Source organism: Panthera tigris, chromosome C1 (genome assembly GCF_018350195.1).
Source record: "Panthera tigris isolate Pti1 chromosome C1, P.tigris_Pti1_mat1.1, whole genome shotgun sequence".
In the NCBI taxonomy this organism is placed as follows: Eukaryota; Metazoa; Chordata; class Mammalia; order Carnivora; family Felidae; genus Panthera; species Panthera tigris.
This window is the reverse complement of record NC_056667.1, coordinates 28,433,102-28,454,843: the sequence shown is the minus strand read 5'-3', so window position 1 is coordinate 28,454,843 and position 21,742 is coordinate 28,433,102. Positions and strand designations below refer to the sequence as shown.

General features: G+C 50.8%; 1 long non-coding RNA gene across 2 annotated transcripts; it reads right to left on the bottom strand.

Moving 5' to 3' along the window:
* Positions 1-330: 330 nt before the first annotated feature.
* Positions 331-19,349, bottom strand: LOC122241127. 2 transcript variants are annotated; one of them, XR_006221109.1, is made up of 6 exons: positions 19,191-19,349; positions 16,341-16,596; positions 16,074-16,185; positions 7,351-7,503; positions 6,210-6,343; positions 331-879 (listed from the first exon to the last, which is right to left on the bottom strand). It is a non-coding gene; the product is annotated as an uncharacterized LOC122241127 (long non-coding RNA). The 2 variants fall into 2 exon arrangements; XR_006221110.1 differs by having other exon boundaries at positions 331-762.
* Positions 19,350-21,742: the final 2,393 nt, after the last annotated feature.

Here is a 21,742-nt window from a genome sequence, read left to right as displayed (position 1 = left end):
GGACGAGTCCTCCTCAGGTGGCTCTTGGCAGTGACTTCCTAACCCCGGAAGCTCGAGGAAGCATTGAGACAGACATTTTGAGAGGGATTGTGACACCTGGATATTACACACTATAATGGAACCAGCCAAGTGGTAAATGTAGCTTTTAAATAGGTTTTGTGTTCCCCATTAACTGCCCTGATGTTGATTAGCCCTGACAGCCAAGGAGAAGGGGCTGGTCAGCAACTTTCCCCTGACAAGGCTTCCCTGCTCCCCAGGGCTGTGAGAGCTCAGCCTACCAATTCAGCCATGTACCAGAAATTACGTGGACATACCTGGGCAAGGGGCGGGGGGATTGCTTCTTGAAGGAATCTGATGGGTGGGCTTAGCCCTAGGCTCCTATTTTCTTTCCACCCTTTTCCCTACCCTTGCACCTCAAGTAGGGTTGACCATGGAGATTTTGAGCCAGGTATAGGGGATGACCTCCCTTTACTATATAGGTGTGGAAAGGGGGCCACACTATTGAGGGACTTGCTTAGTCTGGTGGTGGTCTGGGAACAGAATTACCCTCCAGAATTTGAAACACATGGAAAGGCAACTGGTGCTGATCTGTTTCATGGTCTTCTCTAGATGCACCTTCCGACCTGGTGCTGGAAACAGGTAGGTTCACACACAATGATCGAAACCGTGGAAGATTCCAGAAATATGGTAGCTCCCAGACATATCCACCTTCACGGCATATCAGAAGAGATTATAATGAAGGAATCTGTAGGATTATTGTCCCTGGGGAGAAAGAGGCAGGAGAGGCTGGGGAGATTGAGTCCCACCTGGTAGCTATGATCAGGGTTCATAGGTATGTTGGTGGCTCCAGATGATGGAGAAGATTGGCTGTGTCCTTAGCTGGCAGGAAGAAAGAATTCAGAGAAAGTCGATCCGGGGCAGAGAAGTAACCCCAAGGTTCTAACCAACCCCAGGATGCTGAGCTTAGAGGAACAGGTGTGGGGGCCACTTTTCCAGCCTGCTACTGTCGTCATGTATTCTCAAAGGAGAGTTTTACCAACTGATCTCATTTATGTATTGTCCAGTTCAGGCCCTAGGTCCCGAGTCTGTGATCAAAGAAGAAATATCCCCTTTGTGTGCCTTCCTCTGGGTGAATGGCTTTTGCTCAACCCCCGACTGAAGAAGGCAAAGTTGTAAAGTCCTGGAAGTTTATCTCAAGTGGCTCCCTCCCCCTTTTGCATCTGTCTCTGTGGGTGGCCTACATCGGCCTCACAGTCCTTTACTCCACTGCACTGGCAATGTCCACTCCCCCGCCCCCCCAGGATGAAACCTTTGAGAACTCTTTCAACTCATTAGAGGTAAATTGCAGAGCCGAGTTTTAACTCTATTCCATCTGACTCCATGCTTGTGCTCCTTCAAGCACCCCATGTGGTTTTCCCATAAAAATGCTCATCATAGCACAATCTACGAAATAAAAAACTGGAAATAACCTAAATGCTCAACAATTAGGGGGTTGTTTAGTAAATCATGGTGCATTCATTTGTTAGAACATTACACAGACATTAAAAGTGATCATTACAGAGACTGTATAGCAACTTGGGGAAAGGTTTATGATACGACACTAAGTGAAAATACAATGCAAATACTACAACTGCTTCAGTTGCAATGATGGAAAATATGTCTGTGTCAACAAGGGCTGAAAGATAATATGTAGAAGTGAAAAATGGCCGTGTTAGAGTAGAGGAGTGATGGGGTGTCTTTTTTTCCCTTTTAAAATAATTTGCTTCCCTTTTTTTCTTTTTTCTTAGTCTTTTTTTCCCCTCTGAGATAACATTTCAAGGTTGGTATAGAACATATAGAATATCCGATCAGACAAGACCAGAATCGGTGAAATTTCCACAGTGGGAAACTCCCTAGAATAGTGATGCTGACTCCTTCATGTAAAAGGAGCCCAGCTCAGACAGAGAACCTCTATATTGTGGTTAAGAGTATGCGTGGTGCAATCAGAGAGACAAGGACCAGAATCTCACATCCATTATGACTATCTGTATGAGCCTGACCCAGAGAAAGTATTCTTAACTTTGCAAAAGTGCAGGGTCAAGGCAATCTGATATAGAAGATACATTTATCAACACATTTTAATTCCACAGAATGTCTTCCTAACCCCTCCTCCCTCATCTACTATCAGTACTAAGTATTTAGATTTCCCTACTCTCTTCCAAAGCAAAACCTAATGTTTGGTGGGAGAGGGGAAGGAAGGAGAGCTGGCTTGGCTGTTGCTGTCCATGGTTCTGAGCCAGTGCTGCACAGAAGTACGTGGTTCTTTCTCTGGGAAGTTGTGGGAGCTAACACTCCTCCTGCCCTATCCTATTCATCTCTGAAACTAGATTTATGCTACCAACTTCAATGTAGTCTTCATTCACTGGGAGAATGAAAAACATTGGGACTTCTGGAGCTGGCCAGGAAAGGGAATTAGAACAAGCTACAGGTCGGGGACAGGGAAGGTAGATGACATGTCAACCCTGACTGACTTCGATCTTGGTTAATGACAGCAAGACACATCATATCTTGGGCAGAAAGTGAAAGTTTTAAGTACTAGTATTCTTTGTAAACATTGAAACCAGGAGTGAAAAACTACAGGACAGTTAGTGTTGGTGTCATTTCTCTAATCTGTAGTTGTCAGAGTCTTGGTATATTTTATAAGGTGTAAAAAGTGGTTTTGATGATCTATTCCATAGACTATCTCCAAAACATTGCTTGATAGCAAGCAGCAAACAGCAACTCCAATAAGAAGTAATCTGTGTCCACTCTGTCTCTGTCTCTGTCATATTCTTTTTCTATTTATCTCTGTCTTTCTCTGTACTCAGGTAGTCTCATTCTCTCCCTTCCTCTCTCCCTCACCTCCCCTGCCTCTTTGGCATTCCTCCCTCTTCTCTCCCCTCAATCTATTTTTGCTTGTCATAAAAATACTATGTAATTTTCTTTAAAAATTAATTCTACTCTACAAGTATGTCTAAAATATTCAAGAGGAAAAAAGTTTCCTTTAAGAGTAGCTTACATTAGAACTGCTTCTTCTAGTATAATCAAGTTAATGAGCACCCCCTTAGAATCTAATGCAAAGTAACTTTCACACTAGTGGTGAGCTTCAAAGATGGATGAATAGATAACTAATAGCATGGTTTCCTTGGCAACCAAGGTAAACTTTGATCCTGATTGGTCAAAAATAGTCAAAGAAAGGATGGAATTAAGTACAAACAGCCATATTTGTCACCAGTGCTCTTTGAAGCAATGAGAAGAAAAGAAATGCAATAATGGAAGGCAGAAAAGGGTAGGGATGGATTGTGAATCTGAAGTTAGGTGCACAAGTTTTCTTTTTGGACTATGGAATTTGGTCTTGACCTTGCTGGAGGAACTAGGAGGCAGGAGTGACACCCTATTCCAATGAAACCAAAAGCAAGAAAAAAAAATTCATTCCAGAGTGTTGGTTATGGTCAATCCATGAGTAGCTGTAGCAAGCCATCAGATAGAGGTGGATCCATGCTGCCCATTAGCCCTGAAAGCCAGAGCCCAAAGCAGAGCAAACACAGCCCAGAAGGCTGCTGATGTAAGGACATGTTCAAAGAAAATTTGCACCCCAGTCACTCTTTGAAGGCTGTGGACTCTTTCCACTTAATAGCATTTTAATTCACCCATTTTCTCCATTCCCCACTGCCTTCACTCAAGCTTTTATCATGTTTCACCTGAACTACTGCAACATCTTTCTAACTTATTTCTACATAGGCCAGAAGGGTTCTTCTCAACTACTCAAATCCAGGCAGGCCATTCCCTACTTAAATCTCTTGGAAAGGACAGGAAAACTTAACATAAGCATACTTGATATAAACTCTCTAGCATTGAATACAAGGCCCTTTGTGATCTTGTTCCAGACTTCTCCTTGCCAGCCAGCCACACCTCTCATCTCTCACCTATCCTGCCCCACCATGCAGCCTATTATTAGACACTCTGAACAATCTGCCATTCCAGTAATTTTTGTGTCATTGTCTCCCTTTTATCTGGGTTCATCATTCTGATTGAATTGTCTCTTCCTCTCCTACCCATTTCCAACTACCTCATGTCCTTCAGGATTCAGATAAGGTATTGCTCCTGCCTTCCTTGACCATTACCTCCTTCAGAGTCTTGGCTGATTACCTTTACCATATATTTCCTAAACATCAACACACACTCTATTTCAACACCTATCACTTTCCCCTCTAACTGTTGATTTTCCTGTCTTTCTGTTTTTATGAGGGGCTCCTAGAGGGCAGGGACTGTGTTTTGCTTCTTGTGACACCGAAGCTCTTAGCATGGTGTCTGGTATATGCTTGGCACTCAGTAAATGTTTGTTGAATAAATAAATAAACTCAAGATTTCCAAGTCAAAATTAATTACAGACAAGGTTGAAAGTGAGAAGGGAATAAATCTGTCCCTTAACACTGTGTTTGTTTAAGTCTCTCTTCAAATAGAATTTTCTCCTAATTTTAACATATAATTGGGGAGTTAATATCATCAATATTTGTGAAATTTCATGCTTTCAATAGAAGAAAAATAGCACCTGTGAGCAAACAGCAGCTGTGAATGAAACATGAATGGTGATAGGATGAAGTGCTTTGGGAGAGCAGAGGGAGGGAGAGGTTGCTATTGAGTATGATGACAGAGAGGCCCTTTGTAGCACTTAGGAATCACCTGTTCTGACACTGTGCCTTTAATTCAACATGGTACCCACTCATGAGCTATGACTGGTTGCTAACATGCTGAATTTCTGGAACCTCAGCTCTGGCCATGAGAGTGGGACAGTATCTTAATTTGCTCCACCCTTATTCTCATCCCTGGTTTGTCCCAAGGTCTCCCTGGCTTTGGATCCTTCTGGTTCATTTTTGTTTCCCCTCCTGGTTCTACGTTTGTATAAAAGATACGCTCTCTATGCTTGCTTTCTTGGAATCCTAGGGTTTAGACCTATCAAGCGATCCCTGCTCCTAGATGTTTTGGATAACCTCTGAGATCTTCCATGTGGTGTGCAGTTGGTTCCCTGCACCAGGAGTTGGGAGAGAAGTAAGTCTTGAAGGATGGTGGTAGCTTAATAGACAGAAATGAAGGATGGAACATAAATTCTTCAAAATGAGGGAGAAAATGAGTAAATGCATAAGTGGGCAATCAGAGGTAGAGTGCTGATTTGGGCGTGGTGTTTAATCCAACCACAGATGGTGTTCAGTAAGAGAGCATGGCCGAGGAGAACAGTTACTTGGAGTGGTCGTCGCACCTTGGTGAATGCCCACCACTGATGACACTGGGAGAATATGATCCAATAGACAAGGCAATGAGCTGCAGGAAGACCTGGCAGGAGAATCTGAAACACACTGCAACTGGGGTCAAGCAAGACACCGAACCAAGGACAGCCCAGCACTTAGAGCCCAGGAAGCCATTATGGACATGCTTCAAAACAAGTTTTCTCACAGGTACATAGTTGGGGGCGTGGCCAGGGTCACAGACCAGAAAGACACAATTAGAACTGCCAATCTCCATAGATCATTTTAGGGCTTAAATTTGACAGGGGAAACCAAGAGACAAAGACCAAGACCAAGAGGGATGGGTGGTTGGCCTCTGGCAAGGTCATTCTGGGAGGCCCGCCCCATCCCTACAGGTACACCAGCAAACATATATTCTATCTGAAGTCTTCTGGACCAGAATCTAACATCTGAAAACAGGGTAGGAAGGCAGTGTTCATGGTGCTACACAATAAAGAGAATTGAATTTGAAAAAGTCATTGGCTTGGTCAATTTGGAAGACTTTCAGGGAAGAATAAGAGTGCTGAGCCAAGTTATAGGAGGTCAGAAGAAAAGGACCCTCCCTCCTTGACAGGTATGGCTGTGGAGGAAGGCGAGAACTAGGACAGCAGCTAGGGGGCTAAATGGAATCTTTTATACTGTTATTTTAATAGTTATAGTTTTCATGTAAAACATGGATGCTGTACATCCATTTCTGGCCATGAACTCCAAGGGAAGAGTCCACCTTAACGAGACCTTCACTCCAGTAGTACAGCCCAGTGCCTGACAGGACAAAGGAATTTCCCGCGACTGTCATCTGGAAAATGGGCCCTTGGATCTGCAGAGGTCTGTGAAGGCAGCAGGGTTTCCTTTGTGTCCTTTGAACTATTGTCAACGTCGCCCAAAACTCAACACAAAGGATCCATTTACCTGTGATCAGACTGAACGAGGCTGATGACTCAAATGGCAGATTTCTTTGCTTTTGGCTGGAAGTACAGCAACTGAGTGTGGCAACATGAGCGAGCTCCTGCTGTTCTGAAGCTCTGATTGCCAGTTATAGACGTCTTTGATGAATAAAAAATGGGAAAGTGAATAAATTATTACTTATGAAATGCAGATTGTTTGGTAGACAAATATCTTTCAAACTTTGGGGCCCTTCAGGGAGGATAACAAAAGGAACGATGAGAAGGTTGGAGTCCATGGATCCAGGGGCAACTTTGAACACCCAGCGCCATAATGAATGATGGCAGCTGTCTCTCTGTCTCTCCCTCCACCTCTGTCTCTCTCTGGGTTGCTACCCAGCCTTTCTGTCTTCCTGACTCTAGGTTTCTAATTTTCTCTGCTTATGCCCTTGTCATTTGGTTCCTATCTTCAGTCTCCCTCAGTCAGGGCATGACTCTAGTCTTCCTGTGCACACAGTCGGGTTCTCAGGGTTCTTAACTACTGTTGGTATCTGTCTCATGGCCTCCGTATCTCCTGGCCTTTTTTTGGTGTTGTTTTTCTTGTGGCTTCTCTATCTATGTCTCCTCTCTCTCTCTCTTTCCCTTTCTCTTTTCTTCCTCTTCCTTCTCCTCCACCTCCTTCCTCTTCTTCTCCCCTCTTCCCTCCCATCCTCTTTGGTCGGCTCATGGTCTGTAATGGCATTTTCTGCCTCTTCTCTGGTATCTTAGTCTCCCTGGTTCTCAGTTTTTCTATTACATCATCATCGTATTTTATTCTCTTGTTATCTGAAATCATTATGCTTTGGGGGGTTACTTGTGGATTGTCTGTGTCTCCTACCCTGACAGTCCACTAGCCAGGGAGTTCTTTGAGAACAGGGTTTTGCCTCAGTCGTGTCTGTATCCTCAGGTCCTAGAACTGTGCCTGGCAAATGGCAGGAGTGGTGGGGGGAAGGTGTCAATAAATAGCTGCTAATTGCCTGGGTTCTATGTCTCTGAGGGTCTCTGCTTTTGTTTTGTCTGTCTGTCTGGGTCTCCGTGAGTCTTGAGTCTCTCCCATGATCTCTATCTCTGTCTTTATCTGTTATGGGCTTTCTGTCTCTTTCTGTCTCCAGGCCTCTCTTTCTCCTTACCTCGTGAAGATTTCTCCTGGAAGGGGCTGGAGGGCAATCTGGGCCATTCTGCACTGGCAGAACCAGGGTCCTCCTCCCAGACCTTGTCTTCTGTCCTGTGCAGACCTTGCCTTCTGTCCAGTGCCGACGGCTGCTGGGCTTACCTCAGGGATCCTCCAACAGGAACAATAAAAAGACAAGGTTCCTTTGTTTGGAAGCTAACAATGGTGGTCCCTGATAAGACAGATAAAGCTGCCTCTGATTTGATTAACTCCTCCCCTCCCCTCCCCTCCCCTCCCTCCCTGCCTCCCTCCCTGCCCTGATTTGACCAGTCAGAGTTTTAAAGGGCTGCTCGGGACAGTGACTGCAGCTGGCTGGCCACTGGCTGGATTGTGGTGTGGGAGCCCCTTTCTTGACAGTTCTTGCCTGCTTGTAGGCTGAGTCATGGACAGATGACGTGGTTACTGAAACCAGCAGCTGCCTCTCTGGACCCATAACTCTGGTTGGATTCATCCAAACTTAATGCAGGGGTCTAGACCCTGGGAAGGGTCAGCCTTGGAACAATGAGGCTCCAGGCTGTCGGGGTTAAGAGCACGAGTTACACAGATGGATTAAAATCCCAGGTAAGACACTGACTTCATATCTCAGTTTTCACATCTGTAGAACGGGAACAGTAGCCTTTGTCTTATAGGGAGGGTGGTGGATTAAATGTGATAATACGCAGCAAAGAAGGCATCTGGCCCCGTGGTAAACACTTGGTCAGCAGGAGCTATTGGGAATGCTGGAAGGAAGAGGGCATATGCAGGAGTTCTGCTGAAGAAAGTTCTGTGAGGGCTGTGTGTAGTTTGAGCAGTAACACAAGATCTCTGGAGGGGGAGGGTGCCTCCCCTGGCCATCTCGTCCAGCCCCCTGCCTCACGCAGATGTCTTTGTAGGCCACCGGGGGGGCAGACAGAAGGTGCCGTGTTCCGGAAGTTCCCCAGAGGCGGACTCTGCAGGCTCTCTCTGTGCCCCATCTCCAGCCTTCCTTCTGTGACAGTCAGGGTGGCTTCCTCACGTCCCCCATGCAAAGCCTCTTGCTTTCACACTGCCTGGTGGCTTGTGGCTAGTGTTCCCCAGACCTGAGAAGAGAAGAGCTCCGAAGAGCTCTCGTGCCGTCAGCCGACATGGTGGCCCTTCAGAGACAGCGCCTCCCAGATGGGAGCCTTCACAGTTCCCCGTTTCAGCGAATTACAGGAAGTCAAAGATGACAGAGTCTGCAGTGTGGAGCCAAGAACTCACTCGAAAATATCTCAAGCCTTTCCCAAGTTCCTGGAAATTGACGAGTGTTTCCAAGACTCAGCCTTTGGGACTGGGCCAGACTGGGCCCTGCCTTCCTCTCCAGCACCCCTCCTGAACCTGCGAGCGCCAGCCCATGCCCTGAGCCTGCCTCACCGTGGTTCTTCACCAACGCCGGGCCCATGACTCTGGGCTCTTCGATGTGCACCCCCTCCCCGGCCCCCGGCACCTGCAGATGCGGCAGAATGGGAAGGGGGAGGTTGGGGCGAGACTTCCCATCTTTGCTCCAGATGACTCACCACCTGCCTTCGTTTTTCTCTTCCCATCGTTACGTAAGCCTGGCTCTAGGATTAAAAATACTCTGCTGACTACCCCGTCCATCTGTCATTCTCTCGATCATATATATATATATATATATATATATATATGATCTTATTTTTTAAAATATTTCAGAAAGAGCACTTCCATCATTCATATTGTATTAGAGATGGGTTTCCGAGTCAGTGCTGGCTTCCTCCAGAACAGCTGTCCTGAGGGAGCCAGATTTCCCCAAGCCTCTAGGATTGCCGTCTGGTCCATGCCTTTACTGTCCTTCAGGCCTGCCTCAGTTCAGAGGTCTGTCTTCCGAGCATTCAGTACTTCCTCAGGTCAGCTTGTTGGCCCTTCCCACAGTCCGGGCTGGCATTTATGACATGGGGTTGTCCTCCTCTCCAGCCTGGGAGTTGGAGGAGGGGGTGAGCCGGGTCTCTTAACTTGGGGGTCTGGTGGTAGATGGCCTGAGTCCAGTCATCAGGACGGGGGCCCCTGCTCCCTGTTCTGCCCTCATCTCATGAACCAGCTCCTCTGTCCATGTACCAGAATCTTCCCTGGCCTGATAGAGAAAAAGGGCAAGAGTTGAGCTCTCTTCTTGTTGCCACAGAATCTGAGGGCTCTCCGGAGCCGGGGGGACCAACTCTTGTGCTTGGAAACTCACTCATCATTTGCTCATTTGATACATGCTTCTTGGCGGTTACCATGTGCTTGGTGGGTCAGACAGACTGTACCTGCCAAGAGGGTGCAGCCCAAGTAGACGAGATAGCTTCATGAGGACAAGAGAATTTAGTGTCACTGATTGAGCGACAGGTCCTAGGCAGGGTCCTGTCTCAGCTGGATGTCAGTTATGCGACATCCATCAGAGCTCCCAGAGCCTTGCTGTCCCCATCTGTGCAATTGGTATGACAAATTCCATCTCCCGGGACTGACACAGCATTCATGGGAATGGAAGTGCCTTGGGGGCAGCTGCAGTGAGCAGAACTCGCCATTCGACGTGCATGCGTGCTTTCAAAGCCGGAGATGCCTGTCAGAAATACAAGATGGCTATGGGAGCAGCCTCCCTTCTGACCACTGCCTTCAGCCACACCTCCTTTGATCCATGATCCACCCTCTGTAGGGGCCACCGACTGATCTCTCCCCACTGGCCATACAGCCGCCAGTTTCAATATCTCAGGATGACACTGGAACCCTCTTCCCCCGCGTCTTCTTGGGACTGCTCCTGGTCCGGTGATTATGTCTCTGTGTCTTAGTTTCCTCATCTGTATAATGGGCCCATGAGAGTACACCTCAAAGACCATAAACCAGCAAGCACGTGAAGAGCACATAGAACAATGTCTGGCACATGGGAGAATGGCCAAATGGCCCAAAGGATTTGTTTCTAGTAGTTGTGGCAGCCGCTGGTCCTCTGTGCCTTTCACAGTGCTGTTTCCGGTGCCTGGAATATTCTGTTTCCACTACCTCTCCACACCCCCCCCCAATCTGTCAACTCCCACCTGCTGCAAGGTTAGTTTTAAAAAATTTTTTTCTTAATGTTTATTCATTTTTGAAAGACAGAGAGAGACAGAGCGCAAACAGGGAGGAGCAGAGAGAGAGGGAGACACAGAATCCGAAGCACGCTCCAGGCTCTGAGCTGTCAGCACAGAGCCCGACGCAGGGCTCAAACTCACAGGCTATGAGATCATGACCTGAGCTGAAGTCGGATGCTTAACCAACTGAGCCACCCAGGTGCCCAGCAAGGTTTGTTTTAAAAAGTAAGCCTGTCGGGGCACCTGGGTGGCTCAGTCGATTAAGTGTCCAACTTCGGCTCAGGTCATAATCTCACGGTTTGTGAGTTTGAGCCCTGTATAAGGCTCTGTGCTGACAGCTGGGAGCCTGGAGCCTGCTTTGGATTCTGTGTCTCCTTCTCTCTCTGCCCCTCCCCTGCTGGCCCTCTGTCTCACTCTCTCTCTTAAAAATAAGTAAACGTTAAAAAAAAAGAAAAAAAAAAAAGTAAGCCTGTCCCGGTCCTGACCTTTGCTTTTTGTTTTTTTTTTTTTCTTAATATATTTTAGTTTTTAAAAAATTTTAAAACTTATTTATTGTTTAATTTACATTCAAGTTAGTTAGCATATGGTGCAACAATGATTTCAGGAGTAGATTCCTTAATGCCCCTTACCCACTTAGACCATCCCCCCTCCCACAACCCCTCCAGTAACCCTCAGTTTGTTCTCCATATTTAAGAGTCTCTTATGTTTGGTCCCCCTCCCTGTTTTTATATTATTTTTGCTTCCCTTCCCTATGTTCATCTGTTTTGTATCTTAAGTTCCTCATATGAGTGAAGTCATGTTTACTTTTGGCAAGCCTGGGTTGAACCGTGTTTCCCTCACTTCTAATGGCACCACTGGGCTCTGTGAGCTCCTACTATGGGCCAGGTGATGGATCAGTGACCCCTCCCAGTCATCCCAAGAGAGACTGTGCCCACTGCAAAGGCGAGGACAATGAAGGCCAGTGGATCCCCGCCACATCCCCCAGGGCAAGACGCTCCCTTACTTTGGCTTCAGGATCATGACGGGCCCCCTGTCTGAATGCTCTTGACCTCCCAACCCTGGTGTGCCTAGACTTGCCTTCTCCATCCGGTCCCAAACTGAAAGGCTGGCAGGCACCCAGCTCCATGGCCTGGGCAGGGCAGACCAGGCTGCTGTCACTCTGTCTCCGCCTAAGCCATGCGTCTATCCTTCCAGTGATGTGCCCTCCAAAGCAGGACCTGCACCCTGGTGAATCTGAGGGTGGTCACCGAGCACGGGGACTTCTGCTCTGGACTAGCATGACACAGATGTCCTCTGGCTGCCCACGCAGGGCTGGCCTCAGCTTAGCAGCAAGGGCCGGCAGGGAAAGCAGGAGAAAGGGAGGAAAATTGCTTTTTTGCTGCCCCAACTCTAATCGCCTCCAGGCTGGTGTATAATCAATAAAATATCAGAGACTGTGATGGGCCTGTGCGCCCGTGTCCCCGGGAAGACCCAGCCTCTGTCTTGACTCAGTCCCAGTCCACTCTGTGATTGTTACCTGGGGCGGGGGCGGGGGGACGCTCATGAAGCTGCTCAGATGTGCCCCCCGCACGCACGTTCCCTCCCCGTGCACACAGAGCTACGCTCACACACACACACAGACACGGCCTGCTCGCAGGTCCTCCCACAGACCCACCGCGGACCCGGAGACACGCTTGCTTGCTCGGCTCGCAGACCCTTCTCACCCCAGCCCTCGCGGATGCACATCCGTTCTTAAACATGGAACCGCTTAAGGCTCTTCCCTTTGTCCTTAGTTCTGTCTCCCTCTCTTTCCAGCATTCTCTCTCTCTCTCTCTCTCTCTCTCTCTCTGTTGGAGATGAGGGGGATTTGGAAGCAGCATCTCTTTGTCTCTGGCTGGCAGCATCCGCACACACACGCGCCCCCCTCGCACAGATGTACAGGCCTCTCAATCGGGCTCTGATCTGCGGGGTGGCCAGTGAGGGCTTCCAGGAAGTGGTCCAGTTCAGACGCCTGGCAGACAGCCGTGGTGTCAGGATGTCTGACGATAGAAACAACAATACCCAGAGCAGAAACGCTGGCTTTCGCGTAGAAGGCAGGCGCACCGTGGGGACTCTGAGCAGACTCACCCAGCCAGCCTCCCTCGGTTTGCGCCTGCGGCTCTGGCACTTACGGGCCGTGCAGCTTTGGGCAACTTGCATAACCTTTCTGTGCCTGGGTTTTACCGTGGGTAAAATGGGAGTATGTCAGCACCCACGTCACGGGATGGTCAGGAGTTAAATGGATTACTTAGAATGCTTAGCACACTGGACGTGTTAGCTGCCGTTCTGGCACTCCGTACTAGGCACTGTGACGAGGGCCAGATCTCTATTATCATATTTAATTTTCCTGTCAACCCTGTGAAGACGTTGCCCCATGGAGATTAAATGACCACATGCTTGTTAATGGAGGAGCTAGGCCTAGAACTCGGCTCACTGATTCCTAAGCTTTATACTCTGCTGGTCCCCCGTGCATGACAGCTCTCCTTTCCAGAGGCAGAATCTGGGGTCGGGGGAAGGAGGACAGCCTTGCAGAAGGACGGACACAAAACATGGTAGGAGCTAAGACCCCTCCCGTTGGAAGCTCTAGCAAAGCTGAGCTGAGCTCTAGCTCAGCTCTGGCAAAGCTGAGAAGCTCTTCCCTGCCTCAGGGGGTGCTACTCCCTCTGCTGACAGGCTTTCCCCCACTCCCCTACTTGGCCAACTCCTGCCCCTTCTTTAAATCTCACAAGTCACAGGGAAACCGTCCTTTGTTCCCAAGCCAGGTAAGATCCCTCAGGTAGAGCGCCACCTACCTTCCTCCCCCTGCAGCCTCCCAAGTCGTAGTGAAGGGGTATCTCTACCATTGCACCTGCTGCACCCCGCCCCGCCCCCGCCCTTCAGCTCTAAGCTCCAGAAGGTGGCAACCATGTCTGTTTTTTGACCCCTGCAGCCCTGATGCCTAGTGCAGTGCCTGGCACATCGTGGGTGCTCCGTTAGGACTTATCAGTGAGTGGATATACTACGGGATAGATTTAAGATTATTTGTACCGTGATGACTGTTTGGCAACAGCTAATTTCCAACATTAGTAAAGTCACTGAGACCAGAATAGCAGATGCATTCCACTTTAAATATAAACCTCTATGGAGACGACTCTCAGCCTGCACCTCCGGCAGAGACTCTTGTCTTGAGTTCTAATCTGGATCTTCGACTGCCCCCTGCATGTCCGACCCAGGATATCTTGGCTGAAAAAGGTCTCAAAACGCTTTGCTGGCTCTCCCGCTTCGGTCACTGGCCTGTGTTTTGTCTTCCGGGCATCCCAATCCAAACCTGGGCTGAGCCTGGTCTTCCCAGGCCCCCGGATGGTTTGTAGGGTGGCGAACGAGTGACCCTGAACCACAGGGCTCTCCTTCCAGGGTCTCCCATGAACTTTCATTGTGGGGAGGTGGGGTGCATGGGGCAGAACGTGGCGATGCCGAGCGGCAGGGAGTGGCTGGGAGCCCCGCGGACTCCCCGAGGGACTGGTTAGTATTCCACCAAGAGGCTGGGGTCTGGGCGGGACCACGAGGCCACAGCATGGACGGCCGCTGCCGCCGAGCGGATAAAAGGGTCGGCCACCGGAGGCAAAGGCCACCAGGATTGCAAAGGCCCAGGCAGGGATGGCGTTCATTTGTTTTTCTATAATTTATGATCTTGCTACATCCAAAAACGATGCGACGTCACTTGCTACAAATATACTGGTAAATGCCTACAGGGAGATTGAAAATAGATGGCTGGAGATCAGTAAGCAAATAGATGGAGGGGAGGAAAATGGCATCAGCCGCAGAAGCATCGTCTCCCGTTTGAACAGTGCTTGCGGCTTCCTGTCGTGACGGTCCTGGCCTCATTTGACCCCTACCGTGTCCTTTCATTCTGCAGACGGCCAGGGAGGCAAAGCCACCCATCCAAAGTCACTCAGCTGGCCAGTGTCAGGGAGAGAGGGGCAGTGGCCCCGGCAGAAGGCCCAGATGAGGCTGTCCCAAGAGTGCCCCTCCTCCCACTTTTGCAGCATCCCCTCCCAGCTCCCCCTGCAGACCCTCAACCCCACCTCTGCTTTGCAGAAACATCCTGCATCTTTGTCCACCCGGAGCACCCTGTACACAGGGACCAGATTCATCTAGCCTCAACCATGGGCCTGCGACCCCACTGCTGCCTGGGTTCGAAACCCAGCAGCTCTCCATCTGCAGAAGCATCCACATGCCCCATGCCAACACTGCCCACGTCCCTCTGCCCAACCTGGAGGGTCAGCCTCAGGTCCTGTTCCCCTGCCTTTCCCACCAGGAAGCAGCCACAGTGGAGTCTGAGCTCCTTGCAGTTCTAGACCTCCCCTCCTCATGCACCTTTCCACTCGGACAGGGAACCTAGCAGAGCGGTCAGGCGCACGGACCCTGGAGCCAGATGGCCTGTGTTCCAACTCCAGGTCTGCTACCTTAGCTGTGCCACCCTGGACAAGTCCCGTCCCCTCCCTGCTCCTTGGTTTCCTCATCTGTCAAATGGCCTCCCTTATAGGCACCTCTTTTGGAAGGTGGTCATGAGGATTCGGGGGGTAGGTAACGCACGCCAGGGGCATAGAGTCATGCCTGGCCCTACCCGGTGCTGTGAGTATGAGCTATGCCCGTTGTTCACCCCTGTCTCCCGGCTTGGGCCCCCTGGCAGCCTCCACCACCACATCGGCCACCAAAACCCCAAACATCCTGAGGAAACATTCCAGGGGGACCTCCTCTCCCCTTTCCGTGATGCCCTCTGCTTACGGGGATGGCTCCAGCTATGTGTTTCCCACGGTCTGAGAATTTGTTTGAATCCTAGGATGCTGCCTTTGATCAAGTGGGTTTTCTCTGCCTTTCAAGAGAGTGTCTTAATACCCACCAAGATGGTGAACTCCCAGGACAGGGACCCTCTCTTATCTTCCCGTGAGAGTCATAGCAGGTGCTTTGCAAACCCCTGTCAGGCTTACGTTTTATAACATATGCCCCCTTCTGCCCTGGCAAATCCTTCTGCTCACTCCCAGAGGGGGATGCTCTGGCCTGGGGGTGTGGAGACATTGGACAGTCTCCCAAAGGCATGTCATAGATATGTCGCTATGAGCCAGGTGACATAGTGGGGCCAGGCGGGGGTAGGGAAAGGGACTGCCAGCCCAATCAGATGGCAGGAGGGTAGCTTCCCAGACCCAGAGGGTAATCACGGGCCAGCGAGTCGGACCAAGGCCATCCAGGATAGGTTGTCTCTGTTAAGGTCAAGAGCGGCCATGGGAGCTGGGCACCAGGAGGCTGACAAGAGGCCACAGAACTGGGAAGGAGGAAACAAGATGGTCATTCCCTATTGTTGCAATCATTTTTCCTGCTTCATTCATGCTGGGCATTCTAGTACCTCGACCAGCCCCCTCCTGTCTTCCCTCTTGCTTACTAAGCAGTCCTCAGCCTCAGCCCCCGGCCTGTACCCACTGGCTGCTGACCTTGGGCAAACACTTGACTTTTCCAGCCCCACCTACACAGAGGGACCAACAGTATCCTTCATGGCATTCTGGTGGCAAACGTGATGCAAAACACTGGTTCCCAGACCTAGCCGGGCAGGGGAAACACCCCAGGGGTTACCTACCAAGGCAGGTACCGGGCCCCACCTCAGTTCAAGGATGCTCATCAATCTGTAGTTTAAAAGAAATCCACAGGTACTCCAATGTAGCTGGTTCAGTGATGACATTTGAGAACCACTTAAAAAAACATGTCAAGGTAATAATTGAGATGAATATCATCCCTTCTTTACTATTTGCCCTCCTTCTTAATTAATAGGGAGGGTTGCCAGGCTTAATTAAGGAAAATTCCCCAATACCCAAGGGTTTGAAAGAATTCCTGCTGTTAAGGATACCTGCTCCATCAGACCAGGGCCACAGCAGGTCCTGGCAAGGCCCTCGGAAGATTCTTGTCGCCCCCAGAATGGAGTCTGCAGGTATGGGAGGGAGGGTAGGAAATGAGCTTCTGGAAACAACATTTGCCCCTCTTCAGTAATGTAGACCTGGCCGTGATTTCTTTCTACCCTATATATTTGCTCAAAAATTCTCATTGATTCAACAAGTACGGAGTGTCTCTCAGGCACCAGGCGCAGTGAGGAACCTGTTAGCAACCTAGAGAGTAAAAAGCAAACACATAGTCAGTCCCTGCCCTACAGTCCAGCGGGTGAGACAGAGCCACAGAAAACAGATCATGGAATGAAAGCAAGCGACAGATCCTGCCAGAACAGGCTGGAGGCCTGGGGGAGGGGGGGGTTCCACAAGAGGGAAGGTTGGCCTTAGACGAGAGCTCTTTTATTAAGTTTCACAGAGGAGGTGCCGTTCGGGTGGACGTGTTAGCATAGTGGTGGCAGGCATGGCCTCTGGAGCCGGCGCTGGCTTTAAATCCCAGCGCTATTGGCTGTGTGTCCTTCAGCAAGTTACTCAACCTTTCTGTTCTGGGAGTTCCTCGGCTATCAAATGAGGATGATCATTTTCTTCATTTTTTATTGTTTTTAATTTTAATTTTTTTAATGTTTATTTATTTTGAAGGAGAGACAGAGCATGAGCAGGGGAAGAAGAAGAAGAGAGAGAGAGAGAGAGAGAGAGAGAGAGAGACACATACAGAATCCCAATTGGGCTCCAGGCTCCGAGCTGTCGGCACAGAGCCCGACGTGGGGCTCGAACTCATGAGCCGAGAGATCATGACCTGAGCTGAAGTCGGACGCTTAATCGACTGAGACACCCAGGCGCCCCGGTTTTCTTCATTTTTTTTTAAAGGACTGTTGTGAATAGTAGATAAGTTAACGTATGTCAGATACTCAGAACGGTGCCTGGCATATAGGAAATTTTTAAAAATGCACGCGCACGTGCACTATTGTTATCATGGGCAGGGGGAGATCACGTGGAAAGGCACCGTGTTCGCTCACTGGCCACTCACCCGAGTCTCCCCCAGCCCTCCCACCCCGCCAAAGGCCCTTATGCTGGACAGAGCTCTTTCACCCCAGCGTTTCATCCGATCCGGCCAAGGGCAGGCTCTAGATCGGACTGCCTGGTGAGTAGCGGACATCCGGCTCATTCCTGGCTCTACGGACCGTTGGATCACCCTCGGATGTTTGGAGAACTTCCAGTCCCGCGTGCTCTGTGTCTCCGGGGGGAAAACCCAGAACTCTCTTTTTCCCCTCTTTGCAACCAGGGAGCTGGCAGGTGAGCTGGGCTCCGCCGGCCAAACCCACCGGTCCAGACTCTCATGAGAAGTGAGAGAATCGGGAAAGAAGACGCTCTGTCACGGCTGCTGGCTCCGGGGGCGGCAGGGGTAAAGGTGGGATCCCTAGGGCAGAAGCGGTATCCACGCTGGAGCCAGCAGCAGGGGGCTGGAGCCGAAAGGCAAGTTCTCAGCCACGGTGTAACCAGCAGGGTGTGCCTGGCGGTGGCATCAGCTACGGAGGTGGCTTTCTCGCCAGGCTGAGCTCCGGGGCGTGGTTTTGGAAGCACAACCCGAAACTGCTTCTGGTCACGCTTTGGATGAGCATCTTTTCCGCTCAAACATCCAGAACCAGCTTCTGGTGCTTTTGCAGCTAAGAGCCCTCTGAACACAGCTGTGCCACTTCCTGGCTGTGTGTCCTTAGACACACGACTCAGCCATTCTGTGCCTCCGGTCCCCCCCTCTAGAAAATAAACGCTAACAGGAGCTGCCCTACAGTCTTGTTACTAAGATCCAATGAGACACGCCGCACATTCCCCAGCACGCGTCTTCAGCCCGCCATCAAGATTAGCTACTATTTTCACTAAATTTGAGAAAGATGAGGAGAATACCTTTGTTCCATTAAGAGGCACAGAGGACCGAAGCGACTTATCCAGAGGCCCCAAAGTGAGCAAGGGAGGAGGTCTCTGGCCTCCCAAACCTAGAGGCTTGCCTTTCTCCCGCAGAAGCGAGTACATGTGTACGTGTGTGTGTGCGTGTGTGCACGTTCTTTATTGCATAAAGCCACTGTATTATGTGGGCTGTCAGATATCCTATTAAAAAGCAAAGTGGAGAAAACAGTGAGCAGTCTTCCTCTGCCTGTGCTTCCACTGATTACAAAATTAAATTAAGCTTTGTGGCTTGCTGGGGCTGTTTGATGGGGATACAATGAATTGTTCTTTGCCTCCTCGCAAGAAGTCCCAGAGAACAGTGCTGTGGGAGCTCGGCCCAAGACACTATTTCTTCCTTCCAATGCCCAGGGGGCAGAGCCTTCCTCTCTCCAGAAATGTTAAGCCCCTGAACCAGACTGCCTTTTTATTAGGTTAATAAAACACCAGGCCCATCAAGTCTCGGGCTCGTAAAGGTCAGTGAGTCACGTCTGAGTGCAGGGGAGCTAGTAGGGCAGCGGCCTGCTCCCCGGGGCTGCTGGGAGGGAGGAAGCCCTCCCCCGGGCCAGCGCGGACGCTGGTGCCGGGACAAAAGACGCAGCCACAATGGCAAGATGGACGGAGATCCTCGTGCGCCATTCGGGTTTCGTGGGCGTCAGCCGAGCCGGGTCCCCGGGGAAGGGTCAGGCCCAGGAGGTGGCTGACAAAGTCAGAGCCGGCAGGAGCATGGGAGACAGGCAGGCAGACGGGCAGGGGAATTACACCAGGGCAGCGGCACTCAGAGACTTTGTCGTTGCGCAGCTTAGTGGACGGAAGCAGGATCCGGGAGTCGCGGGGGGCTGGGTCCGGATCCTGCCTGTCCGTCGACTTCCGCTCACCTTTAGGTTTCGGTTCCCTGCTGCGGTGTCACACGCCACGCCAAAACTTAATGGCTTAAAACTGCCACGCCCATTTGTCTCTCAAAGGTCTGTGAGCCGCCCGGGCTCTGCGGAGCGGTTCTCTGGCCCCACGCGGTGTCGGTTGGGCTGCGGTCCCCCGAGGCGGCTCGAAGTTCGGCGAGCACTGTTACCTGAGACGCCTCTCCCACGTACCTCACCCCGTAGCTCGGGCTGAGTGTCAGTGGCAGAAACAGAAGCTGCACGCGTTGGAGGGCCCCGTCTTCGAAACGCCACCGCATCCCTTGTGCGGCATTCTGTTGGTCAAAATAGGGCAAGGGCCAGAACTGAGGGGACAGGAAATAGACTTTGCCTATCTAGGATAAGAGCAAGAAGGAACTAGAGGCCGTCTTTAATCCTCATGCTACTCAACACCTAGCTCACTGGGCTCCAGCCTCACCGGCCTCCCTCAGCTCCCCCACCATGCCAAGCTCTTCCTACCTCAGGGCCTTTGCACATGCTGTTCACTCTACCCGGAGTTAGCCACGCTTTGTCTGACTGGCTCTTTCTCCTTCCTCAGATGTCAGCAAGAATGACTTTCTCATTTAGTCAGTCAGCAAATACTTACTGTGTGCCTCCTAGGGGTGAGGGACAGTCTAGGCCCTGTTAAGAATAGATCCTGTGTTACTGTCCACTTTAGCAACCTCTCTCACTTCTCACTTTAATCAAAGCCTATAGTTACCTGGTTTCTTTTGGTTTTTTCCTGCTCCTTATCTATATCCTCCACTAGAACGAGGGCAGGTCTATCTGGCTCACTGTGGTTTCCCTTAGCACAGGGCCCAACGCAGAGTAAGCACTCGACAAAACATGCACTCCACGAATGAATGCTTCCTACAGAGGCACGTGGCCTTGGTCAAGTGGCTTGCATGTGACTTGGTCCCAGGTTCAAGGCCCTGGTGATGTAGGGCAGACATAAAGGGTGATGTCTTTGGCAGCTGTGAGACTTGGCTTCACCACGACGTGCTGTGTGACCTCTGGAAAGTCGCTTCCCCTCTCTGGGCCTCAGCGTTCAGAAGAAAACCACAACTACTGCCCTTCCGATTTTCCGGGGCAGCTAGGAGTCAAGGCAACACCATGACACAGCACCGCAGGCACCCAGTGCTGCGTGACCTTGGCTGTCAGAGGCTGGCCGGGACGCTGCGCGTGGGAGGCGGGGTCGGGTGCCCGCTCTTCCTTCGGCAAGGCTAGCTCCGGGGTGGGAGGCGTGAGCGGGCACTCCCCACCAGGGTCTGCGCCCGCCTCCCAGGCCCCCTGTTGGTCCTCAGAGCTGACAGCGATGTTTGCGCGCCCAGAGGGGTGAGATACTCTGCCTGAGAATCCTCGTCCCTTCTTCCAGCCTGCCCAGCCGGGACTTGGCTCTCCTCCTTGGCGGGCACGCCAGCCTTAGGCGCTAAGGCCGCTTACCTCCTCCACCTGCGTGTGTAAATGTTAAGTGCCGCCGAGGGCAAACACGTTCAGGAAGCCCCGGCTGCCTTTTCATTTACCTTCCCCTCCGGGTGGGCAGAGATCCGACAGCCCAGGAGATGGGATGCTAATTTCAGCCCGGGTCTGCACAAAATAGCAATGCCCCCGTGGCCTGCAGAGGAGGAGCGGGGACAGAGCCGGTGCTCTGGGGAGCAGAAGGAACCCCGCCTAGGAGGACTAGGCTTGGAGCCTGCGCCTCAATCCAGGGACCCTTTCCCGAGCCCTACAAAGACATCTACAAGAGACGTGTCCTCCTCTTGTTGGGATGAGCGCTGGGTGTTGTATGGAAACCAATTTGACAATAAATTCTATTTAAAAAAGAGAGAGAGAGAGAGAGAGAGAGAAGTGTCCTCCTGTGGGCCGTGACAGTTTCTCTTGAGTACGGTCCTCACACGTTTACACGCGTTATGTCAGCCGACCCTCCCCACCATCCTTTGGGGTTGTCACACACCTGGGCTGACGGGGACACCGAGGCCCCTGTGCCCAAGGCCTGGAAGACGGCAGTGACTCTTCCTCCAATGCTCTTTGCCCCACACCACGTGCACGGATGCAAGAGGCGGTACAGGCAGAAAAAATATGGCTAGGGAGAGAGATTAAAAAAAAATTTTTTTAATGTTTATTTATTTTTGAGAGAGAGACAGGAACAGAGTGCAAACTGGGGAGGGGCAGACAGAGAGAGGGAGACACAGAATCTGAAGCAGGCTCCAGGCTCTGAGCTGTCAGCACAGAGCCCAACGCGGGGCTCGAACTCACTAGCTGCGAGATCATGACCTGAGCCAAAGTCGAGGCTTAACCGACTGAGCCACCCAGGCGCCCCTAGGGAGAGAGATTTTAGATAAATGCCTCATAACTGACTATTTGGGTGAACCAGGCGGCCTGTCTCAGTAGCGAGCACCGGGAAATGAACATTCTAGAATGCCCCTCTGGAGCTGGGAGTCCGGGGAAACACATTCAGGAAGCGAGGGCAACGTGGCATAATGGATGGGAGAGTGTCTTATAGCCTGTAAGGGCCTCACGCAGGAAGGTGTGTT